The 26,395-nt window shown below is 40.0% G+C and overlaps 1 protein-coding gene across 4 annotated transcripts in view; it reads left to right on the forward strand.

The window, feature by feature from the left end:
* GNB4 (G protein subunit beta 4) overlaps nucleotides 1–26,395 on the forward strand; it is a 72,366-nt gene that overhangs the window by 1,685 nt on the left and 44,286 nt on the right. The window contains exon 2 of one of the 4 annotated variants that reach the window (XM_055568986.1): nucleotides 12,650–12,713. The exons of 2 other annotated variants lie outside the window; for them this stretch is intronic. The gene's annotated coding sequence lies outside the window, so the exon portion shown is untranslated. Of the gene's footprint in view, nucleotides 1–12,649; nucleotides 12,714–24,551; nucleotides 24,572–26,395 lie in introns of those variants that run through there. One more of the 4 variants, XM_055568987.1, reaches the window with a different exon arrangement.

Below are 26,395 nucleotides of genomic sequence, written 5' to 3' on the forward strand. Positions count from 1 at the left end.
TTGTAATACATTTATGTTCATTTCTTTGTGAGCTGTAGGTATGCCTTAGTTTATTCTGAGTTGTTAGCAGTTAACTTGCAAAATAGTTTCTATTATTACTTTCTCCAGCTTTATTGAGATATAATTGATACAATTAACATATAACATTGTGTAAGTTTAAGGTGTACAAAGTGATCATTTGATATATAAATTGCAAAATGATTATGGAAGTTAAGGTGAGTTAATACATCCATCACCTCCTATAATTAGCTGTGTGTGTGTGTGTGTGTGTATGTAGGATATTTAAGATCTGTTCTATAGCAGCTTTCAAGTATGCAATGAAAGTGAAGTGAAAGTGTTAGTTGCCCAGTTGTGTCTGACTGACTGCCTCCCCATGGACTGTAGCCCACCAGGCTCCTCTGTCCATGGGATTTTCCAGGCAGGAATGCTGGAGTGGGTTGTCATTTCCTTCTCCAGAGGATTTTCCCGACCCAGGGATTGAACCTGGGTCACTGCCCCATTGCAGGCAGATTCTTTACCATCTGAACCACACTGTAGTCACCATGTTGTACATTAAATCCCCAGAAGATATTCATCTTATAACTAGAGGTTTTTAACGTTTGATCAACATCTACCTAGAATGGTTTCTTTTAAATCATTGGCACTTTAGTATGTCAGCATATATTTTTACACTTTTAAAAATAGATTCTGGGACATTCTGAAAATTGAGAATTGGAATTACGTGGACTTTTTTTTTCCTCTTACCAAATACCATCTGCGTATGTGCATGATCAGTTGTGTCCAACTCTTTGTGACCCCATGGACTAAGTAAGTAGCCCACCAGGCTCCTTGTCCTTGGAATTTTCCTGGCAAGAATACTGGAGTGGATTGCCATGACCTCCTCCAGGGGATCTTCCTGACCCAGGAATTGAACCCAGGTCTCCTATGTTTCCTGCACTGCAGGCGAATTCTTTACTGCTGAGCTACCCAGAAAGCCCCAAATACTTCCTGAGATGGTGTGATTGCACAGATTCCTCTCAGGCATGTTATTGTAGAACTTTACCTTGTTAATCTGTGTTGATTATAGGAACTACTTATTAAACACATGTTCTGGGCCAGGTGCAAGAGTCAGAAATTCGATCCCTGAGTTGGGAAGATCCCCTGGAGAAGGAAATGGCAACCCACTCCATTATTCTTGCCTGGAAAATTCCGTGGGCAGAGGAGCCTGGTGTGCTACAGTCCATAGAGTCACACAGAGTCGAACACACCTGAGTGTGCACACTCATCTGGGCCAGGGCAATGCTGTACATTATTCTGTTTATGTCCTATATTAACATGATAGGTAAGAAAACTGCGGCTCTGAGATGTTAAGTAATAACTTGCCAGTGGTTATGTAGCTATTAGGTAATTCATTTGGGATTTAAGGCCAGACCTCTCTGTGAAGTTTATGTTCTTCCCTCTGTGCCACACTGACAGCATCATGAGGAATAACCCTGTTACTCATTAGCATATTAGTAAATTTTCCAAGAGGTTCCTAGAGATGTGAGTTTGTTTTTCTAGCGCAATCATTATTATCTGTCAGTGCTATTATACAGATCCTCGTTTTAGTCATTCTCTTCTCACCTCTTTTCCTCTTAAATGTCTAGCTCAAGTTTGAAACTTCCCTCTTGCCAGGGCAGAATTTCTCCTACTGCCATTAATAGATTGTAATTGTTCAGTTGCTAAGTTGTGTCCAACTCTTTTGTGAGACTCCTCTGTCCATGGGATTTCCCAGGCAAAAATACTGGAGTGGGTTGCCCTTTCTTTCTCTAAGGGATCTTCCTGACCCAGGGATTGAGCCCATATCTCCTGCATTAGCACGTGGATTTGTTAATACTGAGCCACCAGGGAAGCCCCACATTAGTAGGTAGTGTTAGCTTAATTATCCTTCTAAATAATAACCCTATTTTTATGTGAGTTCTCTAGAGCCATCAGATCAGATCAGATCAGATCAGTCGCTCAGTCGTGTCCAACTCTTTGCGACCCCATGAATCTAGAGCCATAGATATTAGTAATTTGGAAGGTTACAAAACAGGATGGCAGTCTTATTTTGGAATATGGGAATTCTTCAATGTCCCTCAAATTAGGCAGAAGGAATTTTGATGGATATTTCCTTCTGTAGTTATCCTATCCCTTCTACATCTTCAATTTCAGTTTCTGTGGAATCATTTACAAAATAATGCAAACATTCTGTTATGTCTTCCATCTTAAAATTCTTTCTTGATCCAGTATTCTGTCCCATTTCTCTGTTCCACATGAAGAAAACATAATATTTTGATATAGCAAAAGTAAATAGAGAAGAGATAACCAGAAACTAATTAGTTACCTGTGAGGAATGGGTAGGAACAGAGTCAAAGGGATGGTGGAGGGAGTGGCTATGCTCTGTTAAACCTTTTTGTGTAGTTATGAGTTTTGGAAACTTTTTAATATTTTATATATTTTTAAAAAATGAAATTAACAAGGTTGGGAGGGAAAAAACTTCTAAAACTGAATACAGACAGCAGCAGATGAACTGACTGTACTTTAATAACAAATTCTCAGAATAAAAAAAATGAATCCAAGTAAACTTTTAACACAGAAATTGATTATATACCTTTAACCTAAGATAAAAGGACTTACAAAAATAAAAACAAGAAATCTTGAACCAAGTGTAGTAGGCTGTTATGTACAGTGGTAGAGAAATAGCAATTTCACAATTGTTCTGTGTGTATTGTAGGACTGAGCAAATGAGTAAATTCCTTGCTATGTTGGGAACTAGGATTTTCACTGTAGAAGAAGGGAAATAAAAATAGGAAATAGAAGAAGACAGTGAAGACCTCGGCAATGTTGGATGGGAATTAGAGTTATCCATATGAACTTGTGATTAAAATATCCATTCATACAGACATGCATATAATTCCTAACTCTGTGTAATGAAAGGGCTAGAACTAATGACACCCTAGTAGCAGTGAGCGCAGCTAGTTTGCCCAAATCAATGGCAAATTCCAGGGCTCAATTCAGTTCAGTCACTCAGTTGTGTCCGACTCTGCGACCCCATGGACTGCAGCACGCCAGGCTTTCCTGTCCATCACCAACTCCCAGAGCTTACTCAAAGTCATGTCCATTTCGTCAGTGATGCCATCCAATCATCTCATCCTCTCGTCCCCTTCTCCTCCTTCCTTCAATCTTCCCAGCATCAGGGTCTTTTCAAATGAGTCAGTTCTTCGCATCAGGTAGCCAAAGGATAGGAGTTTCAGCTTCAACATTAGTCCTTCCAATGAATATTCAGGACTGATTTCCTTTAGGATGGACTGGTTGGATCTCCTTGCAGTCCAAGGGACTCTCAAGAGTCTTCTCCAACACCACAGTTCAAAAGCATCAATTCTTCGGTGCTCAGCTTTCTTTATAGTCCAGCTCTCACATCCATACATGACTACTGGAAAAACCATAGCCTTGACTAGACGGACCTTTGTTGGCAAAGTAATGTCTCTGCTTTTTAATATGCTGTCTAGGTTGGTCATAGATTTTCTTCCAAGGAGCAATCGTCTTTTAATTTCATGGCTGCAGTCACCATCTGCAGTGATTTTGGAGCCCGCAAAAATAAAGTCTGTCACTGTTTCCATTGTTTCCCCATCTATTTGTCTTGAGTGATGGGACCAGATGCCATATTAGTTTTCTGAATGCTAAGTTTTAAGCCAACTTTTTCACTCTCCTCTTTCACTTTTATCAAGAGGCTCTTTAGTTCTTCTTCCCTTTCTTCCATAAGAGTGGTGTCATCTGTATATCTGAGGTTACTGATACTTCTCCAGGCAGTTTTGATTCCAGCTTGTGCTTCATCCAGCCCGGCATTTTGCACGAAGCTGAAGCTCCAATACTTTGGCCACCTGAAGTGAAGAGCTACTCATTTGAAAACACCCTGATGCTGGGAAAGATTGAGGGCAGAAGGAGAAGGGGACGACAGAGGATCAGATAGTTGGATGGCATCACCGACTCAAGGGACATGGGTTTGGGTGGACTCTGAGAGTTTGTGATGGACAGGGAGGCCTGGCATGCTGTGGTTCATGGGGTCGCAAAGAGTTGGACACGACTGAGCAACTGAACTGAACTCTGCATATAAGTTAAGTAAGTTGGGTAAAAGTATAGAGCCTTGACCTACTCCTTTCCCGATTTGGAACCAGGATGTTGTTCCATGTCCAGTTCTAATAACTTGCTTCCTGACCTGCATGTAGGTTTCTCAAGAGGCAGGTCAGGTGGTCTGGTATTCCCATCTCTTTCAGAATTTTCCACAGTTTGTTTTGATCCACACAGTCAAAGCCTTTGGCATAGTCAATAAAGCAGAAATAGATGTTTTTCTGGAACTCTCTTGCTTTTTTGATGATCCAGCGGATGCTGGCAATTTGATCTCTGTTTCCTCTGCCTTTTCTAAATCCAGCTGAACATCTGAAAGTTCACGATTCATGTACTGTTGAAGCCTGGCTTGGAGAATTTTTTTTTTTAATTTAATTTTATTTTTAAACTTTACAATATTGTTTTGGTTTTGCCAAATATAGAAATGAATGCTCCACAGGTATACATGTGTTCCCCATCCTGAACCCTCCTCCCTCCTCCCTCCCCATACCATCCCTCCGGGTCGTCCCAGTGCACCAGCCCCAAGCATCCAGTATCATGCATCGAACCTGGACTGGTGACTCGTTTCATACATGATAGTATACATGTTTCAATGCCATTCTCCCAAATCTTCCCACCCTCTCCCTCTCCCACAGAGTCCAAAAGACTGTTCTATACATCAGTGTCTCTTTTGCTGTCTCACATACAGGGTTATTGTTACCGTCTTTCTAAATTCCATATATATGTGTTAGTATACTGTATTGGTGTTTTTATTTCTGGCTCACTTCACTCTGTATAATAGGCTCCAGTTTCATCCATCTCATTAGAACTGATTCAAATGAATTCTTTTTAATGGCTGAGTAGTACTCCATTGTGTATATGTACCACAGCTTTCTTATCCATTCATCTGCTGATGGACATCTAGGTTGCTTCCATGTCCTGGCTATTATAAACAGTGCTGTGATGAACATTGGGGTACACGTGTCTCTTTCAATTCTGGTTTCCTTGGTGTGTATGTCCAGCAGTGGGATTGCTGGATCATAAGGCAGTTCATACACTGGCTTGGAGAATTTTGAGCATTACTTTACTAGCATGTGAGATGAGCGCAGTTGTGCGGTAGTTTGAGCATTCTTTGGCATTGCCTTTCTTTGGGGTTAGAATGAAAACAGACCTTTTCCAGTCCTGTGGCCACTGCTGAGTTTTCCAAATTTGCTGGCATTTTGAGTGCAGCACTTTCACAGCATCATCTTTTAGGAATTTAAATAGCTCAACTGAAATTCCATCACCCCCACTAGCTTTGTTCATAGTGATGCTTCCTAAGGTCCACTTGACTTTGCATTCCAGGATGTCTGGTTCAAGGTGAGTGATCACACCATCGTGATTATCTGGGTCGTGAAGATCTTTTTTGTATAGTTCTTCTGTGTATTCTTACCATCTCATCTTCTGCTTCTGTTAGGTCCATACCATTTCTGTCCTTTATTGAGCCCATCTTTGCATGAAATGTTCCCTTGGTATCTCTAATTTTCTTTAAGAGATCTGTAGTCTTTCCCATTCTGTTGTTTTCCTCTGTTTCTTTGCACTGATCACTGAGGAAGGCCTTCTTATCTCTCCTTGCTATTCTTTGGAACTCTGCATTCAAATGGGTATATCTTTCCTTTTCTCCTTTGCTTTTTGCATCATTTCTTTCTCAGCTATTTGTAAGGCCTCCTCAGGCAACCATTTTGCCTTTCTTCTTGAGGATGGTCTTGATTACTGCCTCCTGTACAGTGTCACAGACCTCCGTCCATAGTTCTTCAGGCACTCTGTCTATCAGATCTAAGCCCTTGAATCTATTTGTCACTTCCACTGTATAATCTTAAGGGATTTGATTTAGGTCATACCTGAATGGTCTAGTGGTTTTCCCTATTTTTTTCAATTAATTCTGAATTTTGCAAAAAGGAGTTCATGATCTGAACAGTCAGCTCCCGGTCTTGTTTTTGCTGACTCTATAGAGCTTCTTCTCCATCTTTGGCTGCAAAGAGTATAATCAGTCTGATTCCAGTGTTGACTATCTGGTGATGTCCATGTGTAGAGTCTTCTCTTGTGTTGTTAGAAGAGGGTGTTTATTATGACCAGTGCATTCTCTTGGCAGAACTCTGTTAGCCTTTGCCCTGCTTCATTCTGTACTCCAAGGCCAAATTTGCCTGTTACTCCAGGTGTTTCTTGACTTCCTGCTTTTGCATTCCAATCCCCTATAATGAAAAGGACATCTTTTTTGGGTGTTAGTTCTAGAAGGTCTTGTAGATCTTCATAGAACTGTTCAGCTTCTTCAGCATTACTGGTTGGGGCATAGACTTGATTTACCGTGATATTGAATGGTTTGCCTTGGAATCGAACAGAGATCATTCTCGTTTTTGAGATTGCATCCAAATACTGCATTCGGACTCTTTTGTTGACCATGATGGCTACTCCATTTCTTCTAAAGGATTCCTGCCCACAGTAGTAGATATAATGGTCATCTGAGTTAAATTCTCCCATTCCAGTCCATTTTAGTTCACTGATTACTATAATGTCAATGTTCATTCTTGCCATTTCCTGTTTGACCACCTCCAGTTTGCCTTGATTCCTGGACCTAACATTCCAGGTTCCTATGTAATATTGTTCTTTTCAGCATCAGACTTGACTTCCAGTTCCAGGGCTGAAGAAGGGAAAATACAAGATGAGGATGGAACACAAAGTAAGGAAGTGCTTTTTTAAAAAATGAGGGCATGTCAAATCTGAGAGAATTGGGGCATCAAAATGAATAATAACAGCAATGGATTATAACTGATTGAATACAGTCAGAATCCCCAAGTCCATAATAAACAAGTAAGAAAAAGGGAAAAACTCTTCCTGCTAGATGGACAATAAAAACTGTAGAAGGAACAGTAGTTAGAAAAGTCACTAGTTTGCAACCATTATGGTAATACTGAGTCAGGCAAATGTTACTAGTGGAGGAAGTTGGATGGAGGAAAGGATATTACTACAGTTTGTAGTGGTCTTTCTTGAGATTAATGACCAAGGGGGATACAGTAACTTCACAGTGGAGAAGTCTGTCAGGCATCACCTCAACCAAGTGATCAAAATTAATATCACCAGTAGTGGGAAAAACATGTTCTTCTTGACACACTTGAACTAGGGAATGTCATTACTTTCCTGTGGTATTTATGAAATGCATAACCAAAATCTCATCACAAGGAATCAATAGAGGGACCTTAACTGAGGATTGTTCTACTAAGTAGCTGGCTCTTCCAACAGGCTAATGTTGTGAAAGACAAAGAAAGGCAGAGGAACAGTTTCAGATTAAAGGAAAGAGACCTGCGAATTAAATTCAGTGCAGAATCCTGGATTGGATCTTGAATTGGAAAATCCACTCCAAGAACATTATTGGGTTGTTGGCAAAATTTGCATATGTATTGAATATTAAATAATGGGATATCAATGTTAAATTTCCTGAATTTGTTCATTGTACTGTAGTTACAGGGCTTCTCAGGAGGCAATAGTTGTAAGGACCCCGCCTGCCAATGCAGGAGATATAAGTAACGTGGGTTCAGTCCTTGGGTTGGGAAGATCCTCTGGAGGAGGGCATGGCAACCCACTCCAGTATTCTTGCCTGGAGAGTCCCATGGACAGAGGAGCCTGGCGGGCCATAGTCCATAGGGTCATGAAAGTCGGCCACAACTAAAGTGACTTAGCACAGCACAGCACAGCACTGTAGTTACATAGGAAAACACCCTTGTTCTTGGAAGGATACACAGTGAATTATTTAGGAGTAAAGGGTCAAAATACCTTCAGTTTACTCTCAAATGAATAAGCAATAATGATTATTACATATAAAGAGAGCAATAAAGCAAGGGTGGCAAATGTTAACAGTTGGTAAATCTAGGTGAATGGAATAAGACTGTTCACTATGGTAGGTGGTGGTTTAGTAGTGAAGTCAACGTCTGACCCTTTCTGACGCCATGGGCTATAATCCACTAGTCTCCTCTGTCCATAGGATTCTCCAAACAAGAATACTAGAGTGGGTTTTCATTTCCTCCTCCAGAGGATCTTCCCGATCCAGGGATTGAACCTGAGTCTCCTGCATTGCAGACGGATTCTTTACAGAGTGAGCACCAAAATTTTTCAACTTTAAGTTTGAAATTTCAATAACAGGCAAGTTAAAACTTCAAAAACTAATAAAGCTACATTGTGTTCAAAAATTTTTCAAAGATTCCATTTCGCCTGTGTCTACTTCTCAACTCCTCACTTCGCATTTTCTTCTGAACCTACTCCAGAGACTTTTATCTTTCCTATGCCCCAGAACCATTCTCAGTGTCATCAGGGATGGCAGTCTTGCCAAATTAGATCTCTCAACCACGTTTGACAACTCCTGCCTTATGGAAACATTCTTTCCCTTGACTATGGGACACTAATTCTGATCTTCATCTGGCCTCACTGGCTATGGCTTGTAATTCTTTTTCAGCTCAGTTAATGGTATCACCGTCCACCTAGATGCTCAAGTTTAAAACTCCTAAGAGTAATCCTGATTCACTCGTCCTATATTTATTGGCAAGTATTATGGGCTCTATCCTAAAGAAAATCAACCCCGGACACTCACTGGAAGGACTGATGTGGAAGCTCCAATACACTGGCCACCTGATGCAAAGAGCTGACTCATTAGAAAAGACCCTGATGCTAGAAAAGATTGAAGGCAGGAGGAGAAGGGGACGACAGAGGATGAGATGGTTGGGTGGCATCACTGACTCAATGGACATGAGTTTGAGCAAACTCTGGGAGCTGGTGAGGGACAGGAGAGCCTGGCATGCTGCAGTTCATGGGGTTGCAGAGTCAGACATAACTTAGCGACTGAACAGTGGGCTCTCTTAAAATTTATTCCAAATTTGCCTTATTTTTTAATCACTTCCACTACCACTATCCTGTGTCAAACCACCATCTTTCCTGGCCCAGACAACTGTAGTAGCACCTGACTGGTCCTTCAGCTTCCAGTCTGTGTCTCCTGGCAACCAGCATGAACTTTAAAAGGTGGGAATCAAATTAGATTCTGTCTCCCAGTTATCAAAACCCATTAGTGTTAGATAAAATATGAAGTTTTTATTATGGTCTAGAGGCCCGTGTATCACATAGTTGGCTCCCACATAGTTGGCTCCTGCCCACCTCTGTATAGCTTCTGCTTTGTTCACTCCCCTCCAGTCTTCACCCCTGTCTCCTGTTGATTCAGCTTGCCAGGTTAGTTTCTGCCTCAGGGCCTTTGCATTTTACTGTTTCTTGTGCTTGGAGTGCTCTTCCCTTTTTAAGGCATGGCTCATTCACTCATTTCATTCAGGTCTTTAACTCAGATTAAATTATTTAAAAATACCCTTCCTGGTCATCCTGTAGCTTCTTTTTTTCCCCCTGCACAGTGCTTTACTTGAAATTGTTATTTATTCACACGCTTTATTATCCTCTCCTAGACATAGGTAGAATAAAGCTCCATGACCATGGGAAACTTCTTTTTGTTCACGGCTGAATCCCTGGAGACTGGAATGTGCCCTGCATGTGGTTGGAACCCAGATATTTGTAGAATGAATGAATAAATGCATTAATATTGCCAACTTTCTGGTTGTATTTTATTTAACGCTTTTGCAATTGAAGAAGACTGTCTCAGAGAACATCAGTGCTGTTTAAAGTTTTTTGGTGGCACCGCTCAAGATTCTCTGGAAGCGAATAAGTTATCAACTTTGTATTGCACGACTTCATCTTTCTTTTGTCTGCCCTCTGGTGGAGGGAATACGCATAAGCAAGAGATGAGTAGAACAGGTAGGAAGAAGTAAAAATGGACCAACCTTGATTACAAGCTAGACAATTAATTTTTAAACTACAAAGATTTGAAAATTTTAATTTTAAGTAAGCCTCAAACTTAACCATAATAAGATTGGAAAGAATGAAAAGAAAATAGGCAGTAGTTAAAGAAATAATCTGGCTTAGGATGAAAAAGGAAACTAGCTCCAAAATGGTTTGATTACTTAAAACAATTTCTGCTTAAATATACTTCCTGTCTTAAAATATTTTTAACATTTGTCCATCTTTAGTTCAAAGACATCTTTTTTCCAACTGTGCTAACATTTTCAGCTCCCCTTTGTAAACTTTTCCAATTGTCAGTAAACACGTGCTAGAGGAAAAGCCAGTATTCAAATCCAAACAGCTGGATACTAGAGGCAGCACTTTAACTACTGCGCTTCGCTGCAGCCATCCTGCAAGTGTCCTGTGAATGGTGCAGGTGCCAGAGACTTTCCTTTGGTGTAGTAGTTACGAGCAAAAAAATGCTTGGTAGGTTCACAGCTTGTGTTCCTCAGTACTGTTTTCCTGGTTTGTGTTATGCGGAGCCTCCTCTAGAATTGCTGAGAATTTTATCTTACTTAATTTGTTTTGAAGTAGAAATCACATTAAAAGAGTTCAACACTTGGGTACTGTTGATTTCCTAAAATAATACGAAGTTTCTCTTAATGTTCATAGTTAATATTTAAGGCAATATACAGCTTAAAATTTTTTCCCAGTTTTGCCTTTGTCTGGCCAATTGATTTACATTTATAATTTTGGGTTATATGAACAGTTGGATAATAACTGTCTTTAAACATTCATTCTTTTTCTTTTTTTTTAATCGTTGCTGCTGCACAGCCTTTTCTCTAGTTTGCAGTGATTGGGGGCTACTCTCCAGCTGTGCTGTGCAGGCTTCTCATTGCGGTGGCTTCTCTTGTGGAGCGTGGGCTCCAGGGAGAAAGGGCATCAGTAGCTGCAGCTCCTGGGCTGTAGAACAGAACAGAGGCTCAGTAGTGATGCACGGGCTTGGTTGCTTCTCAGCATATGGGATTTTCCTGGACCAGGGATGGAACCTGTGTCTCCTGCATTGGCAGGTGGGTTCTTTACCACTGAGCCACGAGGAAAGCCCTAAACATTGATTCTTAGTCTTCAAAAATGCCATGTTTTTAGAAGTTTTACTCTTTCTTCTTCATCTAACTTGGAATACATTTTTAGCTATAGAGAAATAGAATCTGTACCATAAAGTGCATACACTACTTTGGGAGGGACAAAGATGAGGACAGTGGTCCCCATGCCCAAAGAACCAATAACCTCTGGGCTCTTCCATAGGAATTTTTGGTGTTTTTTGTTATGATGACTTTTACCAATGGCTTGACTCAGTTTTTTTCCCCTTCAGTTTTTATGAGTTCCCCACCTAAACACCTTTACCCAGGAACGGTTTAAAATACAAAAATTGGGTATTAATTCCTTGGTTTTTGAAATTAAAAACCCAGTAATGCAACTAAAGCTGAATGAGGCTTTATTTGTCCAACTGGCATGTGACATAAATTATACATTGTATTTAGGATAATTAACATGGCTTATGGTGACCAGTTTTTTATAAGAAAATGATTTTGAAACATTTTTTACTTTCTGGGCTTCTTTAAATTAAATTATGTATTTAAATGGAAAAATGGTAGACAGCTGATTACTTAAGGAAGTTGAAATTTGTCAACAGGGGATCTTCATTATGTGCACTGCTTACTAAAATGGGCCTCTAGGGAAGCTGTTAGGAGGGAAAAAACTTTTTTTTCTTTTTTTTTTAATTTGTTTATTTTTTAATTGAAGGATAATTGCTTTACAGACGGGAATAAACTTTTTGAAAAATGTAGTCTCCTTGTCATTTGGTGTAAAAAAGCAAAAGCAGTCGGTATTTTAAGTTTTAAACTTAGATATTAGTTTTCATGGTTATGTGTTAACCTTTACCTATGGGAATTAAACTTCATCAACAAAGGATTTCATTATGTTTATTAATAATTAATGTGCCACAAGGGAAGATGTGGGGGAGGGAATAACTTTAAAAACACACACGCAAAGACTCCATGCCTTAAGATACAAGAAAGGAGAGAAATGTTTGTATGTAAATTCCCCCCAGGGTAAAACTAATCTTTTCAAGAGGGAGCATCTTTATATATTTCCAGGGATGATAGGCAGGTTATGATGAGATGGTGAAGCATTAGGAACAATGTGTGTTTCTTTAATGCTGCTGAAGAGCAGTATTGGTATGTGTGATGGTGGGTGTGGCAGGATGAAAACGTCCATAGGACAGCAGAGAAGTAGAGTAAAACTGAGTGTGGGTACGATGTAAATGTAGCTAAGAGCAGGATGTAGCGTTCAAGGCACTTGGTGGCGATAAACCCTCTACTGACTGATGGATTTTGAAGACATTTTGTTGTTGAGTCACCAAGTCATGTCGGACTCTTACAACCCCATAGATTGTAGCCCTCCAGGCTCCTCTGCCCATGGGATTTTCCGAGGCAAGAATACTGAAGTGGGTTGCCATGTCCTTCTCCAAGGGATCTTCCCGACCCAGGGATCGAACCTGTGTCTCCTGTCTCAGCAGGCAGATTCTTTACCACTGAGCCAAGAAAAGCCTTTGAGGATGTTACTTGGGATGGGGAACTGGGAATGGAGTGGAGTTCCAGATAAGCTAGTGTAGGTTATTAATTAGCTGTTGGTCTAAACCTAGGACAGCAATCATATGACATTTTGATGAAGTATGATCCTGAAGTAGCATTGGTAACCAATATCATGTAAGTATACTTGCCGTTGTTTTTTTTGTTGTTTTTTTTTTGACCATGCTGTGTGGTTTGTAGGATCTGAGTTCTCTGACCGTGTGCCCCCTACAGTGGAAGCATGCGAAGTCTTAACCAATGGACTGCCAGGGAAGTCCCACACTTGCTTCTTAATTAGTAAAACTTCAGTGTTTTATCTCATGGGTAGGCATAATAGTTTTGCATGCGTCCATGCTCAGTCACTTCAGTCATGTCCAAGTCTTTGCAGCCCAGTGGACTGTAGCCCACCAGGCTCCTCTTCCATGGGATTCTCCAGGCAAGAATACTGGAGTGGGTTGCCATGCCCTCCTCCAGGGGATCCTCCCAACCCAGGGATCGAACCAGCATCTCCTGCAGCTCCTGCAGTGCAGGCAGATTCTTTACCGCTGAGCCACTGGGGAATGGAATCTGCACTGGGAGAAAGATACGGAGTCCTGTACTCATATTTCTACCTCTTATTGGAAACTTTTAAGATATTTTATAACTCTGAACATATGAAATTGTAGCTACCTATGAATATTTTAATTAAACCAGTCACATTTTGTGCTCTCCAGGCAACTCAGCAAATGAGCTAGATCATGATTGACATGTGTTAGGCACTCGTAAATATTTGTTGGATGAAATTCTGATCAGTTGTTGTATGTTCATCCCTTAGTGGTACGATTAATTAAAATTTCTTTTATATATAACCAAGAGTAATATGTAACCAAATCTGGTAAATTGAAGGTCTTGTTTCTGGTAAAACAAAAGCAAATTATGTGACTTTAAAGGGTTGTAAGACTTTGTGATTTAGTGATACAGAGATGAACAATGCATGGTCCTATTCAGAAAACCCAAGAGGTGATGTGAAGTTATATGAGAAAAGACTGGCTGACAAGGTTATGATCTGTAATTTACATAATCATAATTGATTTTCCTAGTGTTTGGTTTACAAAGCTTTAAAAACACTAAAACTAGAGGAGTCTCAATTTAGAGAAAATAGTTTGAGGACTAAATAAGAGGAGATACCCTACTAGTTTATATCACTGACAGTGAATTTACAGAACTAGTTACTTTAAGAGGTTGTTGTTGTTTGTTATTTAGTCACTAAGTTGTGTCTGACTCTTTCCAACCCCACAGACTGTTGACCACCAGGCTCCTCTGTCCATGGGATTTTCCGGGCAAGAATACTGGAGTCAGTGCCATTTTTTTCTCCAGGGATCTTCCTGATCCAGGGATTGAACCCTGCACTAGCAGATGGATTCTTTACATCTGAGCCACCAGGGAAGTCCAGTACAGCTAAAAATACAAGCATACTGAACATGGTTTCAGAATGTATTGCATTAAGTTTAAGGGAAATCCTTAGTGTGTTGAGTCCAGTCACATTCTCATGAAACATTTGGTTTTGGTGACATAACACTCTAATTATGTGCCTTGTGGCACTTAACATCCTAATATAGTTATTCTTAACTTTGTTGTGAGAAGATGAATTTTTCTGATTGGGGTTACTATGTCTGGTCCAGAGTAGATGTTTAATAATATGTTTGTTGAGTGGAAGAATAAATCACATAATGGTTTGAATTGACAATAGTTGGAATAGTCTCATTTATTATGTACTTAGGACTATAGATAAGAATATAAAAAAGCAGGAAGAAAATTCTTTTTTTGAAAGGCTTCTCAAAAAGTTAACTGGAAAAAACTTCCGTTGTGTCTTTATATATGTATGTAGAAATTTAAAAAGGATACCCTGAAAGAATGGAAACATCCACTCTATATTTATTAATATAACATGTACTGTGCATCAGGTTTTCATGTAATACCTGATATTACAGTAATTTTGATTTTTGTTAGCTTTGCCTCAAGACTTCTTCCCCTTCTTTTCTATTTCCTTAAGGTTAATTTTTTAATTAAAATTTTAATTTTCAAATTAAGGAACTTAGAGTTAAATCCTCAGCTTTAATAAATGACAGATAGGCTAAGACATTGCATATGTCACACACATTTAATTTATAACACAGATGTAAAAAATATGTAGAAATGAAACAGAAAAATCCATTTGCTTGTAATTCCATGAATTTCTATTCCTTTTAAACATTTTTATGCATAACATTTTATGGGGTCTTGGAATTTACCATCTCAGTTTAGGTTTCTGCAATGATGATGTAGCCAATTCGATGATAGAGCTGCAAATTGTGATCCAAAGTGTTCAGCCCAAGTGAATCTGTTTGTGACACTTGGATAAGGAACTTGGTTTCTTGCTCCAGGCAAGAATACTGGAGTGGATAGCTGTTCCCTTCTCCAGGGGATTTTCCTGACCCAGGGATTGAACCCTGGTCTCCCGCACTGTGGGCAGATTCTTTACCGTCTGAACCACCAGAGAAGCCCCATTAAAAAGAGGTAATGGCTGCCCCTTAAAAAAGAGAAAATCAAGATTTTGCCAGATGGATAGTTTCCTTTGCGGAAAAGGAAGATAACACCTGAAATAGATCAAGGAATTGTTAATGATTTCTTTGTAAAAAATATTTTAAGTTGAGAGTGTTGAAATAGGAAATGTATAGAGAAACTTCTCTTTGTTTCCCTTCTATTGCCTCTTCTCATTCTCAAGTTGCCCTTCAGACAAACAAAAAACATTTTCATGTTTCAAATATGGGAAATAGTTTTGCTCTATCTTAAAACCAATTAGAAGGGGAATGATTTCTTTAGTTATGTATTCCACCGGTTATCTTTATTTTTTAAAAAGTTTAAAAAAAAAAAAGTTTTTAGACGTTTTGCTTAACCAGCTGCTGCTGCTAAATCACTTCAGTTGTGTCTGACTTTGTGTGGTCCTGTAGACAGCAGCCCACCAGGCTCCGCCGTCCCTGGGATTCTCCAGGCAAGAACACTGGAGTGGGTTGCCATTTCCTTCTCCGATGCATGAAAGTGAAAAGTGAAAAGTGAAAGTGAAGTCATTCAGTCGTGTCCGACTCTTAGCGACCCCATGGACTGCAGCCTACCAGGCTCCTCCGTCCATGGGATTTTCCAGGCAAGAGTACTGGAGTGGGGTGCCATTGCCTTCTCCGCTTAACCAGCAAGATAATATAAATGGCATATAGTGTTTTTAGGAACTTCTTCAGGCATGAACACACATCCTTGAGCTTTCCTCCAGTCCAGTGGTTTTAGACAAGAGTTTAGACCTGCGGTTCTCAGATTCCAAGAGGCATCAGAATCACCGGAAGTGCTTGTTAAACACTGGTTGCTGGGCTCCACCCTCAGAGTTTCTGGTTCTTCAGGCCTGGCAAAGGGCCCACACGTTTGCATTTCTGGCAAGTTCCTCAGTGATGCTGACGCTGCTGGTCCTCACCTTTTGAGAACCAGTAATTAGGCTCTTGGGTTAAATCAGTGGCTGTCAACCGCGTTTCTTTCCTTACACACCTCATGGATAAGACAGTAATTAAAATCTGAAATGCCCCAATTTAGTAGTGACAGTATTGGGGTGGGATGGGCAAGGTACTGTTGGAGAGTCAGGTATTGAGATCTTCAGGAGGTGGGTGTAGTTGGAGGTAGCCCTTTGAAGGACTGAATGTTTTCTCTCCTGTCCTCTCCTTCTTTGAATCTTTCCCTCCTCCATGCCTATTAAGAGAGTCCTGGTCTGTAAGTAAGAGGGCAGACGGGGTAGGAGTAGTGTAGGTCCTCTCCCAGCAAACTACCAGCCTCTGGAGTCAGTGCCGAAGCAGTGGTGCTTTTCAAGGCGTTGAGGAGACACAGAAGAGGTGACATTGCAGGGGAATTGAGATGCTGAGGCCTTGAACAGAATTCTTTCTGGTGATAATTTTATTTTCCTTTTTTAAAAAAGTATTGTTATGTCTGTTGACCCATCAGCAGATGTGAATATGAACCTGAGTCGTGTTTACGATTATAGAAGTGAAGCGAAGTGAATTTTCTCAGTCATGTCCGACTCTTTGTGATCCAATGGACTGTAGCCTACCGGGCTCCTCTGTCCATGGCATTTTCCAGGCAAGAATACTGGAGTGGGGTGCCATTTCCTTCTCCAGGGGATCCTCCCAACCCAGGGATTGAACCCAGGTCTCCCGCATTGCGGGCAGATGCTTTACTGTCTGATCCACCACGGAAGCCTTCCGATTATAGCTTCTTAATATATTTCCTTCTAGGCCAAATTAGCTCTGACTTAAAGTTCTAAGGATGTTTGTTTATGTGTGTTATTTAATCCCTAAAACAATCACTTGGAGGTAGATACTAGTGTCTCCACTGTACAGATGAGGGAATTGAGATTCAGAAGTTAAAACAGTTTCTGGGATCACACAGTAAGTGTAGTCATACTCCAACATTTAGGACATTGTGTGAACTGGGGTGAGGTTCATAACCTCCAAAACATGTAGTTTCTTCATCTGTAAAATAAAGATGATATTAGCACTTACCTTCTGAGGTTCAACTGAGGTTGTTAAACGAGTTACTGTGAAGAGTTGTGAACAGTGCATGAAACATAGTAAGCTCTCAGTAATGTCATCTCTTGGTTGGCTAAATACTAAGGATCTTTTAAGTTCAGGGGTCATCCAGGTAATCTTTCTCCTATGTATTATTATAGGTCAAAAATCTCTTAATCAGCTCACATGGTCTGTGTGCCACGAGATTTTGAGAATCATGAATCTAAATGGGTAGCTTGGCTTTTACAATGAGAAGGTGAAGACTCAGAATCAGAATTTGGCTGCTTATACTCAAGAAGTTGATTTATGTGACTAGCCATGTGTCTCTCCCTCTCTCTCTCTCTTTCTCTCTGTCTTTGTCTTTCTTTCTGTCTCTCTCGTAGCCACCAATTTTGTAAGAAATTATTTGTTACACTGTAGTGGATTTGCTGTAACTTACAATGAGACAATATGCCAGTAAATTTGGAAAACTCAGCAGTGGCCACAGGACTGGAAAAGGTCAATTTTCACTCCAATCCCAAAGAAAGACAATGCCAAAGAATGCTCAAACTACTGCACAATTGCACTCATCTCACATGCTAGCAAAGTAATGCTCAAAATTCTCCAGGCCAGGCTAAGCAGTACATGAACTGTGAACTTTCAGATGTTCAAGCTGGATTTAGAAAAGGCAAAGGAACCAGAGATCAAATTGCCTGTTGGATCATTGAAAAAGCAAGAGAGTTCCAGAAAAACATCTACTGTTTGACTATGCCAAAGCCTTTGACTGTGTGGATCACAACAAACTGGAAAATTCTTCAAGAGATGGGAATACCAGACCGCTTGACCTGCCTCATGAGAAATCTGTATGCAGGTCAGGAAGCAACAATTAAAACTGGACATAGAACAACAGACTGATTCCAAATAGGGAAAGGAGTATGTCAAGGCTGTATATTGTCACCCTGCTTATTTACCTTATATGCAGAGAACATCATGAGAAATACTGGGCTGGAGGAAGCACAAGCTGGAATCAAGATTGCCGGGAGAAATATCAATAACCTCAGATATGCAGATGACATCACCCTTATGGCAGAAAGTGAAGAACTAAACAACCTCTTGATGAAAGTGAAAGTGGAGAGTGCAAAAGTTGGCTTGAAGCTCAACGTTCAGAAAACGAAGATCATGGCATCTGGTCCCATCACTTCATGGCAAATAGATGGGGAAAGAGTGGAGACAGTCGCTGACTTTATTTTTTTGGGCTCCAAAATCACTGCAGATTGCAGCCATGAAATTAAAAGACACTTACTCCTTGGAAGGAAAGTTATGATCAACCTAGATAGCATATTCAAAAGCAGAGACGTTACTTTGCCAACAAAGGTCTGTCTAGTCAAGGTTATGGTTTTTCCAGTGGTCATGCATGGATGTGAAATTTGGACTGTGAAGAAAGCTGAGCACCGAAGAATTGATGCTTCTGAACTGTGGTGTTGGAGAAGACTCTTGAGAGTCCCTTGGACTGCAAGGAGATCCAACCAGTCATTCTAAAGGAGATCAGTCCTGGGTGTTCTTTGGAAAGACTGATGCTGAAGCTGAAACTCCAATACTTTGGCCACCTCAGGCGAAGAGTTGACTCATTGGAAAAGACTGATACTGGGAGGGATTGGGGGCAGGAGGAGAAGGGGACGACAGAGGATGAGATGGCTGGATGTCATTACCGACTCAATGGACATGAGTTTGGGTGAACTCTGGGAGTTGGTGATGGACAGGGAAGCCTGGCGTGCTGCAGTTCATGGGGTCACAAAGAGTTGGACATGCCTGAGCGACTGAACTGAACTGAAAATCACTGCAGATAGTGACTGCAGCCATGAGATTAAAAGACCCTTGCTCCTTGGAAGAAAAGTTATGACCAACCTAGACAGCACATTAAAAATTAGAGACATTACTTTGCCAACGAAGGTCATTCTAGTCAAAGTTATGGTTTTTCTAGTAGTCACGTATGGATGTGAGAGTTGGAGTATAAAGAAAGCTGAGTGCCAGAGAATTGATACTTTTGAACTGTGGTGTTGGAGAAGACTCGTGAGAGTCCCTTGGACAGCAAGGAGGTGATCCAACCAGTCCATCCTAAAGGAAGTCAGTCCTGAATATTTATTGGAAGGACTGATGCTGAAGCTGAAACTCTAATACTTTGGCCACCTGATGTGAAGAACTGACTCATTGGAAAAGACCCTGATGCTCAGAAAGATTGAGGGTGGAAGGAGAAGGGGATGACAGAGGATGAGATGATTGGATGGCATCACCGACTCAATGGATGTGAGTTTGAGTAAACTCCAGGAGTTGGTGATGGACAGGGAGGCCTGGCATGCTGCAGTCCATGGGGTCACAAAGAGCAACTGAACTTAACTGAATTGAATTGAACTGATAATGAGACTGTGATTAATCACTGCATAATACATTGTACTTACTGGAAAAGTGTTCCTTTCTTGGGAATGCCTCACACATCTTTTAGATAAACTGTTATTTGCTTTTAAAAGAGTCTCTTACCCACAATTTGGAGATCCAAAATGCTTTGAAACTGCAGGGTTTTGTTTTTTTTTATGTATCATTAGTGGCAAAACCTTATGTGATTTGAACTCCTTTGATGGCACAGACTGACTTGAACTAACATGAAACTGTTGCTAGTCCATCTTTTCTCCACTTGATTGTGAAGATACTTATATTTTGCTGCAGAAATACTCCTTCTGGATTATGTGGGTGCTGCCACAAAGTCCAGTTGGGGTGTTAGGAAATATGTGTTGAATACACCTTTTAAAATCTGAAAACCTTAAAAAGAAGTCTTTTTAAAATCTATAAACTTGTCTGCGATCCAAAAGTCTACAAGCAATAAATGCTGGAGAGGGTGTGGAGAAAAGGGAACTCTCTTACACTGTTGGTGGGAATGCAAACTAGTACAGCCACTATGGAGAACAGTGTGAAGATTCCTTACAAAACTGGAAATAGAACTGCCATATGACCCAGTAATCCCACTGCTGGACATACACACCAAGGAAACCAGAATTGAAAGAGACACGTGTACCCCAATGTTCATTGCAGCACTGTTTATAATAGCCAGGACATGGAAGCAACCTAGATGTCCATCAGCAGATGAATGGATAAGAAAGCTGTGGTACATATACACAATGGAGTATTACTCAGCCATTAAAAAGAATACATTTGAATCAGTTCTAATGAGGTGGGTGAAACTGGAGCCTATTATAGAGAGTGAAGTAAGCCAGAAAGAAAAACACCAATACAGTATACTAACGCATACATATGGAATTTAGAAAGATGGTAACAATAACCCTGTATGTGAGACAGCAAAAGAGACACAGATGTATAGAACAGTCTTTTGGACTCTGTGGGAGAGGGAAAGGGTGGGATGATTTGGGAGAATGGCATTGAAACATGTATAATATCATATAAGAAATGAATCGCCAGTCCAGGTTCAATACAGGATCCTTGGGGCTGGTGCACTGGGATGACCCAGGGGGATGGTACGGGGAGGGAGGTGGGAGGGGGGTTCAGGATGGGGAACATGTGTACACCCGTGGCAGATTCATGTTGATGTATGGCAAAACCAATACAATATTGTGAAGTAATTAGCCTCCAATTAAAATAAATAAATTTAAATTAAAAAATAAAATAATAATTAAATTAGAAAAAAAAAAAATCTATAAACTCCCAGATTCTGAATTGGCCTTTAGGGCTCAGGATAATGGATTATGGACCTAGGTGAATGTGCACTTAAACAGCTGTTTTCCCTCTTAGACTGTCGACTCCTGGAGAGCTAGGCCTGTATCTAATTCATGTGTAGTATGGGTTCTTGGCATATAATAGGCATTCAGTAAATGTCTGGAGAGAGAATGAACTATGCCAGAAATAGCAGTTAGGTGAAGGGAAACAGACTTGAGAGCAGCATTTTATTTTATTCTGGAGGACAGACGAAACAGACTGCCTTCAGTTTATAAGAGGCTGAATTGTGTTACTTTGTGGGCACTTAAAAATGTTCAGTGTAATGAGAAACTTGGTAGCAAAATAAAAACTCAGTGCTTGTATTGTGTCAAGCATCTCTTCTGTTTTCTTCTATGATCCACTTGTCTCATACAACTCTAGATTTTTGACTCATGAGGAAAGCCACATGGAGTATTTGTAATTGGAAGACTACTTGGGGTGGGTAAGCAAATATGTTTTTAAATTCCTTGGTAAGAATGATTATAAAAACTTCTGATTTTTATATGATTATATGAATGATTATAAAAGTAAGTACCTTAACTAATTCATTGTGAGCTTATGGGTTTTTTTTTTAAAATAAGGTATAGCAGTTATGAATCAGGATTACAAAGGAAAGCAGAACATTACAGAATTTAATTATAAAAATAGCAAACTTCAGCTTTTCTGATAAAATCTAGTAAGTAAAAGTAGTTTATACTTAAATTTTTAAAGTACAGTTTAAAATATTCTTTCATGCCTTACATGAGCTTTCAAGATCCATATGAAAATTATTAGTAGCTAAGAAATACTTGTATGTCTTTGTCTCATATGGGTTAAAACAGTATAATTGTACAGTCTACATAATGCCTTTCTTTAGTAAAAATTCTGTGGACATTTTAAGAAATGGAGAGAGGAGAATGTTTGAATTATGCCACTATGTTTTTTTCCATTTCATTTAATAAATTGGCTTGGGTACAATAACCCATTGGTATTTTTTGATATTTGTTACTGGTACAGCTGAAGTTTTAAAAAGATAACTGATAGGCTGCCTTCTGCTCAACTAACTGTGCTTTCACTATGTGATCAAGTTATTTGAAATGTGTTAAATAAATCAAATATTCATGTTGAAAAAGAGCTTAGTCAAGAAGTTATAGTAATTGAAAGAGCACTATGCTTATATCAAACTAATTTCTGTTATATTACTAGTTTCAAATTGCTTTAGTAACTTCAGTACCATTTCAGAGACTGTGATAAACTACTCCAGTTGGATCTTGACTAAAAATCAGCATTGGTGAAATTCCTTGACCATAACCTTCAAATGATTTTTATGTGTTTTTGTAAAGGAAGGTAGAGATGGCTCCTGTATATCTCATACATTTGTGTAACTCCCCTTCCTCCCAAGAGGGAAATTTCCTAACAGTTGGTCGAAGATAGATCTGGAAAAACATAAATATTTAAGAAATGAATTGGGGGTTGGGGGCAGGAGGGAAGAGTCTGCAGTGATACAGAGAAGGAATAGTCAGTGAAGTACTAGGAAGATCTAGGAAATGAAGAGTCTGGAAAGCTATTGCAGTAAAGCTTGAATAAGAAGGGAGTGTCGTTAGATTCAGCGGAGAGACCTAGTGAAATGCCCTTGCATGGAGTCAAAGGAGAGTGGTTAAGACTGGCTTCCAGAGTCACACAGGCTTGGATTCATGTCCTGACTTTGCTTCTAATCTTAGGCAAATCGTTTAACCTAATCTCAGCTTCTTTTTGTCTTTATTTTTATTTCATTCCATTACTTTTATTATTTCCCAGTGGACTTAAGGTGTGTTAAAACGTATAACTGCGTCATACTGAAACATTTAAGATTGTTTTCCTTTCGAGCAAAAATCAATTTGGATTGGGTACTGCCAAACCAGAAGTGGTTAGGAGTGCCCTGCCACCCACCTATGGAGGCAGGGTTAAGACTTGTATGGAGAAGAGGAGGAAGGGGAGCAAGGGTATTATTTGATTGGCTGTAGCTTACAAGGCTATGGTTTTTCCAGTAGTCATCTATGGATGTGAGAGTTGGACTATAAAGAAAGCTGAGTGCCACAGAATTGATGCTTTTGAACTGTGGTGTTGGAGAAGACTCTTGAGAGTCCCTTGGACTGCAAGGAGATCCAACCAGTCCATTCTAAAGGAGATCAGTCCTGGGTGTTCTTTGGAAAGACTGATGCTGAAGCTGAAACTCCAATACTTTGGCCACCTGATGTGAAGAGCTGACTCATTGGAAAAGACCCTGATGCTGGGAAAGATTGAGGGCAGGAGGAGAAGGGAACGACAGAGGATGAGATGGTTGGATGACATCACTGACTCAATGGACATGAGTTTGAGTAAACTCCAAGAGTTGGTGATGGACAGGGAGGCCTGGCGTGCTGCAATCCATGGGGTCGCAAAGAGTCGGACATGACTTAGCGACTGAACTGAACTGAGCTTACATGGTTGCCTTATTTGGTAAACTGGTTAGCTGTAATTGGTTGTCCTTAGGTTTTGATTTCTTAACCTTGGGCGTTTATAGGCTTAGGTTTTGGTTTGCTTACACAGGCTGCTTCCCAGGTGACTGAGAAGGTAAAGTGTCTGCCTGCAATGTGGGAGACCCGGGTTCAATCCCTGGGTCAGGAAGATCCCCTAGAGAAGGAAATGGAACCCACTCTTGTACTCTTGCCTGGGAAATTCCATGAAGAGAGGAGCCTGGTAGGCTACACTCCACAGGGTCTCAAAGAGTCAGACACAACTGAGCGACTTCACTTTCTTTTTCTTCAGACAGGCTGCTAAGATATTAGAATCACCTCAGTCTAATGGCTTCCTTGTTTGATTGAACTTGTCCAAGAGTTGTATTAATTGTAAATATATTCATGGATCCATGTATGATTCACTTTTATGTATTTATATTTGCTTGTTTGTTGATAATATAGAAACACCTGTAAAGCAAATACCCAACTCAGGAATTTGTAAAATAACAATTGCTTGCAACTACTTGTGTGTTCCTTCCTCCTGTTTTATCATTCTCTTGCTTCAGAAAAGTTTTACTGGATATGTATACACTCCTAAACAATGTATTATTTAGTTTTAGTTGCTTTTGCATTTTGTAAAAAGTACTATGCTGGTAGGTATCTTCTGGAACTTGCTTTTTTCCTCTTAGCAGTATTTTTCAGATTTGTCTGTGTTGTATATACCTATAGCTCATTCATTTTTACTGCAATGTGATAATTCACTGTAAAAACAGTGTACTTATTCATTTCCCTATTGGCAGGTATTTTATTGCTATTACAGGTAATGCTGTATAAATCCAGCTCTTGAGCACAAGTGTATATGTACTTAAGTTTCTGTTGAAAGTGAAAGTGAAGTCGCTCAGTCGGGTCCGACTCTTTGTAACCCCATGGACTGTAGCCTATCAGGCTCCTCTGTCCATGGGATTTTCCAGGCAAGAGTGCTGGAGTGGATTGCCATTTCCTTCTCTAGGGGATCTTCCTGACCCAGGAATTGAACCCAGGTCTCCAGCATTGCAGGCAGACGCTTTACCGTCTGAGCCACCAGGGAAGCCCAAATTATCAGATTGAAAGGTATATCATCACCCATGTTATATATTGCCACATTGCTTCCCAAAGAGCTGTTCCATCAGAATATGTTATCATTTTCCACAGCTTTGCCACCTCCTGGATGAGGGGAAAAGAAATTCTGTTAATCTGAAAGGTACGAAGTTGTTTATTTTCATTTCCCTGTTAACTTGAGGTTGAGTATCTTGTTTGTATATTGGCTTCTACTGGTTTTCCTGCTGTGATCTGCTGTTTGTATCTTTGCACATTTTTCTTTTGGGTCATCAGTCTTTTTTATTACTAGCTTGGAGGAATTGCTTTTAAATTCTAGGTGCTGTGGATGTAAAACAGATTGACTGCCAGATATTTCCCTAAGAGTTGAGTTTTTTGGATTTATTGTAGAGAATTGCAGTTCAGGGTGTGTAACCTTGGCAAATCATTTGCCAGTCTCACCAGGCGAGGAAAGGAGAACTCTTTTATAGAGTTGAAAAGGAAGTTGAGTAGGCTGTAGTAAACAGAGTCCATGGCTTTCCATTGGCTGTGACCTTGCCGGGAAAGAAGAATGCATCTTTCCTTGGGGGTTCTGTGATGTCACAGGGTGCGAGAGCTCTCTCTTGCTGTCTCCCAACTCTAATTAAATTTCTACTTGTTAATTCTTTACAATGCTAATCCTTTAGTTAAATTTTAGCTTGCAGCTGTCCTTTCTCACTCAATCTATGTCTTTTTTTTTTTTTTTTCCTTTCTCTTAGGTGTAGAGGCTAAGTTCTTCTCATCATGCACACACTGTACTTACACAACTGAAGAGGCTAGCTCTTGTAGCTGACCTTTCCTCCTCTCCTCTGTGCTTTTGTTTATAAAGATAATTGTTAAAAGCATCGTCAGCTCTGTTTGTGTGTGTGTGTGTGTGTGTGTATGCATCAGACTGTTAGACTGTTTAATAAGCCTGGAGGGTGATTCTACTTCCATATGTTGGGAGCTGTTTTGTTTTTTTTTAAGTGGTGTGTTTGATTCCTCTTTGTCTTCAGTTTTGGTGCTACTTGCCAGGTCTGAGTCTTTAGGAGAAGCTCTACTCAATTTTCTGTAATACATATAATCAGTAGAGATGGTATACTTTAATTTCAGTCTATAATCACTTCTTTTTTTTGGTCAGTAACTCAGGAAAAAGTCTTATGAGAGAATGTTTTTGGTTTACTCCTTTCTCGGGTTGGGATCTTGATTATTTTAAATACTTTAGATTTAAACTATTTTAAATACTTTAGATAAGACTTTTCCTTATCTGTTCGTTGTTGTTGTTCAGTCACTCAGTCTGTTCAACTCTTTGAACTGCAGCATGCCTGGCTTCCCTGTCCTTCACCATCTCCTGGAGTTTGCTTAAACTCATGTCCATTGAGTCGGTGATGCCATCCAACCGTCTCATCCTCTGTTGTCTCCTTCCTGCCTTCAGTCTTTCCCAGCATCAGGGTCTTTTCTAATGAGTTGGCTCTTTGCATCAGGTGGCCAAAGTATTGGAGCTTCAGCTTCAGCATCAATCCTTCCAATGATATTCAGGACTGATTTCCTTTAGGATGGACTGGTTGGATCTCCTTGCAGTCCAGCAGACTCTTAAGATTCTTCTCCAACACCACATTTCAAAAGCATCAATTCTTCGGCGCTCAGCCACTTTAATGGTCCAACTTTCACATCCATATATGACTAGTGGAAAAACTTTCCACTAGCTTGGACTAGATGGACCTTTGTCAGCAAAGTAATGTCTCTTCTTTTTTAATATGCTGTCTAGGTTGGTCATAGCTTTTCTTCCAAGGAGCAAGCATCTTTAAATTTTGTGGCTGCAGTCACCATCTGCAGTGATTTTGGAGCCCAAGAAAATAAGGTCTTTCTCTGTTTCCATTGTTTCCCCATTTATTTGCCATGAAGTGATGGGACTGGATGCCATGATCTTTGTTTTTTGAATGTTGAGCTTTAAGCTAACTGTTTCACTCTC

Source organism: Bubalus kerabau, chromosome 2 (assembly GCF_029407905.1).
Source record: "Bubalus kerabau isolate K-KA32 ecotype Philippines breed swamp buffalo chromosome 2, PCC_UOA_SB_1v2, whole genome shotgun sequence".
Lineage (NCBI taxonomy): Eukaryota > Metazoa > Chordata > Mammalia > Artiodactyla > Bovidae > Bubalus > Bubalus kerabau.